We start from the raw sequence: 9,040 nt of genomic DNA on the forward strand, positions 1-9,040 counted from the left end.
AAGTCCCCCATTTATTTTTATCTGGATAGAGCAGTTAAATAGATGTTTACGAAAGTTTGAACTGGATATGAACATCCTGAGTTTGGCGTTGTGATCACTTGATCTATCAGTTATAAACTCCTTTTTTTCAAGTCAGCTTCTGGGAGTTATTTGTGTCATTGGCCTCTGATGATATCACAATGACATTCATACTGCATCAACTGTTAGTGCATAAATTCTAGAATTGCTATTTGCCAGTGATAAGTAATTCTCGAACTATCTAAAAGGATATATATATCATGTACCTTTTTGTCACTTGCAATGCAAAATATGTTTAACTGGCCTCATGGAGTATTTTTACTGTTGTTTTCTGGCCAAATGCTTCACTAACTTCCTTGTGGCATCTGAATGTCCTAATCTCTATTGCTTGTTCCACTACCTTCTATCATTTGATCCTGCTCAGTATTGAAATATCTTGGACTAGGAAATATACTGTGTTGGGGATGTGGTGATGAAAGAACTAGTGGATGGATCTATTGATTTACTTGTTATTCTTGTTACTGTAGCATAGGTGTGAACTTTGATATCCTTTTATTTTGCTTTTTGTTTGGTATTTTATCGATTAGTGACTTGAAGAATCATTGGATGAACTAGACGTAAGATTTTCTTGGAATATATTGATCTACTATTGGTTAGATTGGCTATGTTGTATGGAGTGGAATGTTGGTTGGTCAATAATTTCAACATTCAAAAGTTGAAAGTTGTGGAAATAAGGATGCTGAGGTGGATGTGTGGGAAAAATAGAAGATATATAAAATCAGAAATGAGGACACCTGGGCCCAGGTAGTAGTGGCCTTGATAGGTGCGGGAAGGAAGACTTTGATGCATTGGGCATGTAAAGAAGAGATGTGTGGATGCACCAATACGAAGGTGTGATGGCTAAACATGATATGATATAACTACAAGTTATTGAGGACACGACCTTAGATAGAAGATTATGGATGACATAAGTTAGGATAGAGATAGCTGAGGATTATCTCGCTTAGCTTTTCATACGAGTAGTTGTTATATCCCTCTTGAGGTTAGGTTGTCTTTACCTGATTCGGCCTCACATTTGGCCAGTTTTTATACCTATACAAATATCATTATATAAAGTGGTACGAGGCCAGCCAATAATTAATCAACACAAGTGCAAATTGAAGCTGACTCTATTAGTATGTTCTTTAGTGCAATGAGGCAGTACAGCCTAGAACACATCGTCTTCAAATATTTTTATAGTAATTGTTGATAAGTTTTCTATTTATAATAATCAACGATACTTAAGTAAATTTAATGATTGTTGAAAATCAAACAATAAAGTGCTATTAAACAATGAACTATACAACTTATTTTAACATTATAATTATAAAATAATGTAGTAAAATAAAATACATTATACATCGCATATAAGTAAAAAGATCTTCAATTCATTATATGCATGATTTTGCTCCAAAAACTTGAGTGCAGGTGTGGGCTACTACGTTAACTGAAGTCGACTAGACTATTGTCTTGTGTGATCTAAAGTCGAATAGGATAAAAAAAGAATAGTCTTTACAATATCCTTTCTTTTACATAATAAGAAACCAAATGCTTGGGGTCCATGCCGTAGAATTCTCAAGTTAAAGAACAGGAGAAATCAAGGATTCTAGTAATGATTCGAGTTCATGCTTTTTTATAAAGAGAAAAAGAATTCTCAAGTAAAAGAATGAGAGAAATCAAGGATTGTATTAATGATGTAAATTGTCGAGTACATGCTCCTTATATATGAGTTAATTGTAGAGTCCTAGGCTAGTTACAATATAAATATACAATTTTCAAGAGTGGAGGTTGACTACTATTACTACAATTATAACTTATTCTAATCGACTGACACAAGACATAGTAGCCTAGTCAAGTTTAGTTAACACAATAATTCAATCCTAATATGACTCTTATTCTATAACAGTTTAACAATTATACACATTGATTATACAACATGTTTCCATTTCTTCAGCTTCCCTTATCTTCAACAGGTGACCCCTCTTATTTTGTACCTCGGTGAATAATAAATATGGTTGGGATCAAATCTAATTTCCCAAATCAATGCTCACAACCTTTAGTAATGGCTGATAAAAAAAACAAAAAACAAACCATTATTGGAGTAAATGATGACCGACACATTTTATTCTATTTTTTCTTCTTCCCCTAAAGTTTTGCTTGTAGCTTTTCTCTTCTTCAGAAATTGCATCTTTTAGGCAAAAACATGATTACAATAATCTATACCCTCCATGTATGGACTTGGATTTTGATGTATAAATATGATAAAAATAGTCCTAAATGTATTCTAAAATATGATTAATTTAGACCTAAGATATATAAGTAAAGCAATCGTAACTTTTGCTAAAATATGATCAATTTAGCTTTAGGCCTAAATTATTTAAGTAAACACAATCGTGACTTTTGCTGTCAAAGATATTGTAGGATACTTTCCATAGTTTATCGAATAAAATTTCTTTTTCTTCAATCTTCAATTCTATATTCAAAGTTTTTAAAAAGCTCTTTCAAGTTAGGATTAGGAATTTTGAAATCAGATTTCATTTTACAGAAGTACCTTTGTGTAATGCACTAATTACATTTTGAAATATATCAAGGACCAAATAAATTCAAAATCAACTCATACATTAAGGACATTTTTGTTCATTTTCTCTAGACATCGAAAATGCTTCAAAATTTTATGCAAAGCAAGTTGTGTGTATGATTTTTTTGATCCAATTCCTGCTGATTGCTCAAGTGATGCTGCAATAATTTGCATTTGGTGATGGTAGTTTCTATACCTTTGCTCCACCAAACAACACAAATTAAATATCTAAAGAAAAAGAGTTTTAGTTATAGTATTGTCAAAATAAATATTTTTTATGCTATTGGATCACTTTTAATTTATATATGTTATAGTAGTAGATAAGTTGTCTATTTTTTAAAATATAACGGATATCATATGTATAGGCTTGTCTGTAAATATCCTTTGAACAATTTGATAATCTTAAAAAAGATTTTTATGGTGACAATGTTGATAGTTTAGGTATGAAACTCACACTCTCAATAGTTAATTTAGGCATGAAATTCAAAAAATGGGGATAGTTTAGGTGTGTTTTTGACGCTTATCTCATAAATAAATAGTTCTTCAATTAAAACAAGTGGATTAGTCTCGTTTGGACAAGATTTGATTAAAGTTGAAAGCACTTTGACAACTATTATATCACTTGAAATACTCCCCAAACTAGTCCTACGTCAAATTGATCGATCAAGCAATATTTTAGAAGGAAAAAAGAAGAAGAAAGGTGACAGTATTTCCAAGCTTCAAAAGGTTCTTAATAAGTGAAAGAGAAATGAATAAGACAATGCTTTAATTTTGGTCTAACTCAACAAGAAAATTAAGCTTCATTTGTTTGCACTTAATGGTTCAAATCTATTTTATTAAGATTTAAACACTTATAATGAATTTGAGAGATAACATCAAAGATGGTCACTCAACTATCAACTCTTTTATCAGAAAGCCACTTAACTTTAGTTTTTAACTCAAAAGTCACTCAACTATAGACTCTTTTATCAGAAAGTCATTCAACTTTGATTTTTACTGAAAAGTCATTCAACTCTGGATGTTTTACTTACAATGTTACTCAACCTTTTATTTTACCTTTTCCCCCCAAAATTATTCTCTTTATCTCTTATGCATTTTGTTTTACTTACAAAGTTACTCAATTATGCATTTTGTTTTACTTACAAAGTCACTCACCTTCTATGATTTTAAATTTTCATTCTTTGCGGTCCAATCAAAGTTAATGATAATACACCAAAGGAGACCTAAAATATCTTGTTGAGTTGTAAAAAAATAAACCACATGGTCTTATTCATTTCTCTCTCAATTAGAACCTTTCAAGCTGACGTAGGGTGTGTTAAAAGTAAATGTTTTTTATGAAAAAATATTTTTTAGAAAATTATTTTTATGGAAATAAATTGATTTTTAATTTATTTTTTGCATTTATTAGGTAAGTGAAATATATATTATTTTAAAAATATTTATATATAATCTAAAACAAATACTATGAAAGGTGGGATAGGAGTAAGAGTTGGTGGTGAGGGTAGGGTTCAAAGATATGATGTGATGAAGGATGGAGAGGCCATAATCATATGAAATGTGACTCGTAGAACTTATTTATTTTTTAAATTTTTTAATCAACCGAAATGTAAATATTGACAATCACTTTTTGAAAGATATTTTCCTCAACACACCCTTAGCCACAATTTGGATATATTAGTATTCCCTCTATGTCATCTCATGTGAAGGTGTTACTGTTTTCTCCTCCATTTTAATTTTTTTAATTTTTCAAAAATATTTTTGATCATTAGTTATGTTGGCTTGCAATATATTTTGTGTTGTTTTTAAATATGTGAATTTTGCTTTTAAAACTTTTGATGAATGTCACGATTCAAAATTTTCATGTCGTGATAATACCCATGTTCTCAACTGATAGGTAAACCAATCTACTAGCTTTACCAATTTAACTAAATAATTAAGGTGAAAAGATAAACAACAAGTAAATCTCAAACACTAAGTCATTCATAAGTACGAAATGCGGAAAAACTAAAATACCACCCAATATTTTGGTGTCATAAGTACAAGAGCTTCTAGAATATGGTGTAAATCTGAAACCAAAATGATAAGTCTAAATGTAAGAAATATCCTGTCTGAATACTATAACAACAAAATAAATAATAAGATTGAGGAAGGTGTGGGTTGCGGAATAGCCAAACAGCTCACCACAACTCCAAGATACTCCAAGCTCTCGTATTCGAAATCGAATCTGCACCACAAAAGAGTGCAACAAGTGTAGTATGAGTACGAAATCATTTGTACTCAGCATGTCTCATAAATCAACAACGAAAAAAGTAATGACAGAGTATATAAGAAAATCATCCTTTAATTTTACAAGTCTACATTATACTTATCAGTCAAGTTTCATCAAATAGGGATAATCAAAGGTCACGTAATGTCCAACCACCGAATAAGCACACAATCAAATAAGAATAAAGGATGTAATGAGATGCAATGCAATACAACACCATGAAATGATATGCCTCAGATGTCAAGTACTCTCTCAACCGTATATACACGATACTTCTTGAAAAGATTGAGAGTTCGTATCCATGGGAGACTCGTGAGGTCCATATACCGACACAAACGATCTCAACGCACTATCATAAAATTAAACAATCCCTAGCACGGACAGTCTCCAATGCACAACTTATAATCATAAAATTGAATAATCCTAGCACAGACGATCTCCACGTGCCCAACTTATATTCAATCTCATGTCAATGAATGTGTACAATATGATATCAATAACAAGGGATGATGATGCATTTCAATCAATCAAATATCAGTATGATATATAATCACCTCAACTATCACAAATATACAGGTTCATAAAGAAACACAATAACACAAAAGAAACCAAGTCAATAATACATCAACTAATGCCCATATGCGTGGGCATTCTCGAATTACAATCCGTCATTCTATAGTAATAAACTTTCCCTTTATAACACCGGTACTCATACCAATACCCGTCACATCATTGGTACGAGACCCCATCTTTCCCCTTTACCCATTGTCTATTACATTTTTAATTTTTAATTAGAAAAATGTCCTTCAACTAAGTTTGAAAGTCTTAACATATCTTGAATATCGAACACGTGTCACAAATCCTCAAGATTTTGCCTTTTCCTTTCGTAAGCTTCAGAATGTCCCCAATCTATCAAATAGTCATTATTCGTAAGTAAACGAATCTGTAGACTTTCATATTACTACATGTCTAGTCTAAACCCAAAAAACTTACTCACATCTCTAATCAATCTCCTAATCTTGGTATAATTAATATGCCAAGTCTCATGTTTTCAAAAATTCAAGCCTAGGGTTGAGTCATAATTCCTTCAAATAACATAATCTAATGGTATTCATATAACTTATGCTTAATATTCAATGGTTGCAAGAATCTCGACAGAAACTAAATGAAAATTTAACAAAAAAACTCTAATCTTTCATGGCAAACATACTTCAGTTCCTTTTAAAAATGTATCCTCCCTTATATAATGAGTCAATCATTACTGTATGATTACTCTTTCTTAATTAACAACTAACTTATCTTCCCAAAGAACCCATCATGTGTTAATAGTGTCAAAATTTTCCAAAATTTGATTTTTTTTTTTCCAACCGACATCTTAATACCATAAATGCATAGCCATAGAGGGTTAATCACTAACCTCTCACTGACTCGTTGGCAATAATAATTACCACATATTCCTAAACCATTCAACTCATACTTGAATGACAGATTTTTCTTTTTACCTGGCAAATTTTGTGCTTGTTCTATTAATACGATGTTTCTCTTCGTCGTGTGCAGAGATAATATTGGGGTAGGGTTGGGATAAGATTTTTCAAGCCCATTTAAAATTAGAGGAACTTTTACAAATAGTCACTATAATAAATTTAATTATGCTCCATAACTATAGTTTGCATATTTATGAGTCGTAGCTACAAATTAAGCTATCTGGTTTGTATAATTCGCGGATTTGTATAAATTCACAGGTTTGTATAATTCGCGGGTACATTTGTATAATTCAATTATTTTTGTATAAACTCGAAATAATGAATTTATACAATTACAAACATCAGAAGTGTAAATAGTTATACAAATTATATTATACAAAAGTTATACAAATTATATTATACAAATTCCGAATTATACAAATGTGCGAATTATACAAAACTAAAAAGCTGAGCTGCGTAATTATAGCTAAAAGTAGGTCGCGAATTGTAATTAAGGCAAACTATAGCTATGCTAAGTAATTAACTATTATATGTTTGCTTATACGCGTAATTTTTCCTTAAAGTTAAGGCTTATAAGACTGGTCCATATAAGCCCTTGGCCCTTGAGGCTTGATCGGGGCCGGACCGGGGTTGGCCCATGGGCCAAAACTATTTGTTTAAGGGTAGCTTACAATAATCTCACTAGTATATAATCTAATTACTTAAATACACACTATGTTGTAATATTATGAATCTTACCATATTTTGGTACGTCCAGATACATGTATCTCGGAATATATGGACTCAAAATTAGGTTAATATGTTCTAGATACACTCTATCCAAGTAGAATCACATGTATCTAGGATACATAGATAAATCTCGCGCCCTCGCCTCCCTCCCATCTTACTTGTCAATCTTTTATCTCGCTCGCGTATCTGGTACGCGAGATACATGCTAATGACACTAGATTTTTTTGCTAGTGTTATTGAAACAACACCATTGTTTGCTATATTTGATTTGAAAATCTTCTCATTTTCTTGATGTTATAGAATTATAAGTTTGAAAAGAAGAAAAATGAAAAAAAGAAAAAAAAAGAAGGGCTAGCCCGCCCCAGCCCTCGGCCCTTCTAGGGTTGGGTTGGGTTGAACATTTTCAAGCCCTTCGCCCTTCCAAATGAAGGGCCGGCCCGCCCTAGACCTTCAAATTACTTGGCCGGTGAGGCTTGGGCCGGATGGGGCTGAGCCAACTCTATAATTATTAAATAAATAAATTGTGCACTTGGCCCATTAACCATCAATCAAATTAATTATTTAAAATTATTCATTAATTAAATAGCCAAAGTTAAATTAATAGTTCAAAATTCTCATTAAAAATTTCATGGAAGGATCTTTTATGAGAAAAAGGCTCTCCTACTCAACAAGACCTAACAGATCGTTACAATCAATATGTACCAAATTTCATAATTAAAATTAAGTATTTTAACTTTTTGTAATTCAAATCATTCACATAAATTGAAATAAAAAATATATCTTTTATAAATTGTATTTTATTACTCTATCCATTGTTTTAACTTAAATGTAAATAGAGAATTTGAAGTTGAAGGACTAGTTTGAGGGGTATTTCAAGTGGTACAATAGCTGCCATTTATAAAAATTCAAAGTGCTTTCAACTTCAAATTCTCATTTTTTTTGAACTTCTATTAAATATTGTCCAAATGGGAACAATCCACTTGTTTAATTTTGCTTTAGAGAAAAAAATTAGTATAATCTTTTTATATTAGTGGTCGTTTTTGGGCCACATAATTGTGGTTAGGGGTGTATATGATTGGGTTGATTTGAGTTTTTTAAATATTGAATTAAATTATTTATGTTAGATTTTTAAATTTATAAACAAACCAAACTACTAAAACTAGGATTTTTCAACTGTAGTTTTTTTTTTCCAGTTTTTTCTGTAAAAACATATAATTAAGTTGTGCTCCAAATATTTCTTTAGTCATACCAAAATACAACTATCTAAGGTGTTGCTTAAGAAAATATCACAAAATATGAAATGAGTGATGACACTAAAATTTTCAAACAAAAAATAATAAGGAATTTTCAACAACCATATGATATTTATATATTTTCTTTTTTGGGTTCACAAGGTTGTCCCCATAAGCCTCACATCTAAAAAGTACTGTACTAAGATTATGAAGTTGTAAATGTTAATCACGTTGACAAAGACACTCTTAAAATTCTGACGAACTCAATAATTTTTATTTTTATTTTGTATTTGTATTAGGACATTTATTAAATATATATAAATATCTAATTGTAAATTTACTAAAAAATTGATTATAAGTTTAATGATAAGTCTAAACTTAAAAATTCTAAATTCTAGTTCAACATACACATTCGTCTAATATATTATCATACGTAACCGGCATGTATTAATATTATTATTAGTTTATTTAAATAATAAAATCAATTCAGGTTATTTATGTGTGATATAAAAATATATGAATGTGTGGTTTTAAATTTGGTGGTCAAGAACTCAAGATTATATATAATTCAATAGGTGCAATAGAGAAAGGAAATCACTCCTAGTTTCAACTTTCATCATCACTCATTATTTTTCTTTAAAAAAAGAACCTCATTATCAATTAGTATATATTATATAGAAAAAATTCGCATGAT

This window comes from Solanum stenotomum, chromosome 8 (genome assembly GCF_019186545.1).
Source record: "Solanum stenotomum isolate F172 chromosome 8, ASM1918654v1, whole genome shotgun sequence".
Taxonomy (NCBI): domain Eukaryota; kingdom Viridiplantae; phylum Streptophyta; class Magnoliopsida; order Solanales; family Solanaceae; genus Solanum; species Solanum stenotomum.